Raw genomic sequence first — 2,801 nt, 5'->3', positions numbered from 1 at the left:
ACTCCTGCTGTTTTTTCTTAAAGTGTCCTTCATCAATTGCGCTATGTTTTGTTTCCCTGTCATGGTGTGGTGTTCCGCTGTGCACTTCTGTGTCTCTTGTCATGGTGTCCCTTTGCTTGCATGGGCAGGTCTGCATGTGTATCACTGGACTGTCTCTGCATTGTTTTGGGCTGCAGGGCTCTGAGTCTGTGGGTTGCACATGTGGTTCTGCCCTGGTGTTTCTTGCTAAGCTTTGCATGTGTCGTTCTAGGCTCTGTTTCTCTCTGGCCTATCTCCTTTCTCTGGCTTGTGTGTGTGTGTGTGTGTGTCTTTTTCTGGTTTATGTACCTAGCTGGGTCTTTCTGTGGTCTGAGTGCCTTTGTGTTGGTTTTCCTCTGGCTTATATTTGGATCCAGGTCTCTCTCTAGGGCTGTGTGTGTCTGGTTCTTTCTGGGCTGTATGTGAGTCATTGTCTGGCTTGTCTGTGGGTTTCTCACTGAGTTGTGTGTCTCTGGATTTTGTGTTTGTCTAGTTCTTTCTGGATTTTGTGTATATATGGGTCACTGCCTGATTTGTGTGTGGGTTTCTCTCTGGGCTGTGTGTGTGTATGTGTGTGTCTGTGTGTGTTACTGTCTGGTTGGTGTAGGTTCCTTGCTGGATTGTGTGTCTGGGCTGATTGTGTCTGGTTCTTTCTAGGCTGTGTGTGTGTTGGTGAGACACTGTGGCTAGGAACAGAAGTTACACATAAACCAGTTTAAGTGATCAGAAATTGGTTTAAACCTGTAACAGAACATAAGTTCAGTACACATAAACCAGTTTCAAAATGCCCGCTTAGAGCTTTTGGGAGCTAATCAGCAAGTCAGCTAGTAACATCCCTCCCTTCTTCCTCAAAAATGCTTTGGGAAAAGCTATGTAAAAAGAGCTTGAACTAATGAGAGGCTTTGTTTTCTTGATGGGCTGATAAGCTTTGTGTTCTGATAAGCTCCCTGCTGGCTGGTGGCTTGATGTCAATGTGGAGATAGAGAGGGGTGTGAGAAATGACCTGGGGTGCTGCAGACAGTGTGAAGAAGCAGGGAGAGGGAGATTGAAAAGCTCACTATCATCAACAGATGTATTCAGTCTACACAAGCAGTCCTCCCCCCTTACCCTTTGCCTCTGAGTGCTAGCCAGGGCCTGGGGGCCAGGTGCTGGGGTCTGGCAACACTCCTGTTGAGGGTTGCTTCCCTCCTTCCCACCCGCCACACCTTATTTGGGAACTGTGCAGGCCAGGGTGGGGGTTTAAACCCCTCCCTAATCATAGTGTCCTGCCTGGACCTGGCCCCACCCGCCCTTAGCTCAGTACTGTAGAAAGGAAGGGAGGGCTGCTCTAGCATCCCCAGGCTTCTAGCCTGGGCCACTTCAGGCATGTGTCTGCATTTCCTGATTCAAAAGTGAATGTCTATCTGCTTGCAAATTGGTTCAGTCTCTGCAGGTTAAACTAACCTTCAAAGACTGAATCAGATCATCGGGCTTGGGCTTTTTGAATGTCTGTCCCTTGCTTCTGTGGCTTGTGTGTGGGTTCAGATTCACAGAAGTTTAGGGCTGGAAGGGACCTTGTGAGATCATTGGGTCCAGCTCCCCCACTCTGGGCAAGAAAGAGTGCTGGGGTCAAATAACCCCAGCAAGGTGTGCGTCCAGTCCCCTTTTGAAGATCTCCAGGGTAGGTGCCTGCACCCCCCCCCCCCTGGGAGTCTATTTCAGAGTCTGGTCACACAAACCGTGAAGAAGTTTTTCCTTATTTTCAGTCTGAAACCTTCTAGGAATTTATGACTGTTGTACCTGGTTTCCCCCTGCGGTACTTTGGTTGTTCTCCTAGCCCCAATGCTCATTCCTGATATATTTGTAAGCTGCCACCAAATCCCCCCAAAGTCTTTTCTTTTCTAGGCTGAACAGTCCTGTATCTGTCAACCTTTCCTTGTATGGTGTGCTCTTCAGGCTTCTAATCATATGAGTGGCTCCACTAGGTTGTGTGTATTTGGGCAGGGGGGGTGGGCAGCAACATCTGGCTGGTGTGTGGGTTTCTGGCTTTGTTATTTGTCCAGAGGCTACTTGTGTGTGTGTAGTTCTTTTTGGACTCTGTGTGTGTGTATGTCTAGTTCTTTTTGGTGGGGGGGTGTGTGGGTCATTGTCTGGCTTGTGTATAGGAGGTTCCTCACTGGGTTGTGTACATCTGGGCTGCGTGTGTGTGCGCGTGGGGGGGGCATTGTGTTGTGTATCTCTGGGTTTTGTGTGTGTGTGCATGTCTGTCACTATCTGGCTTGTGTGTGGGTTTCTTGTTGGGTTGTGTCTCTGGTTCTTTCCCTGCTTTGTGTCTGTGTAGGTGACTGGCTGGCTCATGCTTGGGTTTCTTGCTGGGTTGTGCGTCTCTAGGCTGTGTGTGTCTGTGTGCAGCGCACTGTCTGGCTCGCGTGCAAGTTTCTTGCTGTGCTGTGTGCCTGTGGACTGGGGGGGAGGGGGGTATGAAGGGGGCCTGTCAGGCCGGTGCGTGTGTCTGTCTGGGTTGTGCGTCCGTGTGTATGGGTAGCGGCTCCTGTCCGGCCGGTGGGTGGGTTTGTCCGGGTTGTGTGTCCGCCCGTGGGCCGCGTGCGTGCCGTCCCGCTGTACCAGACGTTTGTGTCCCCGTGCTCGCCTCCCCCCCGCGCACCATTTTCTCGGCTCTCCTCAGACAGGCACACAAGAGGCAGAGCGGCGGCGGCTTCCCGTCTCCCTCCCCTTCTCCTCAGATGCCCTTTGCCGCTGCCGCGGCAGGTTTATTATTACAGTATGTGGCTCCCCCCCCGCCC

General features: G+C 51.4%; 1 protein-coding gene across 1 annotated transcript in view; it reads left to right on the top strand.

Moving 5' to 3' along the window:
• NREP (neuronal regeneration related protein) overlaps positions 1-2,801 on the top strand; it is a 59,695-nt gene that overhangs the window by 27,086 nt on the left and 29,808 nt on the right. The gene's annotated exons all lie outside the window — the stretch shown is intronic.

This window comes from Alligator sinensis, unplaced genomic scaffold (genome assembly GCF_000455745.1).
Source record: "Alligator sinensis unplaced genomic scaffold, ASM45574v1 scaffold30_1, whole genome shotgun sequence".
Lineage (NCBI taxonomy): Eukaryota > Metazoa > Chordata > Crocodylia > Alligatoridae > Alligator > Alligator sinensis.
The sequence above is the reverse complement of the archived record's forward strand: the minus strand, read 5'-3'. Positions and strand labels throughout refer to the sequence as shown.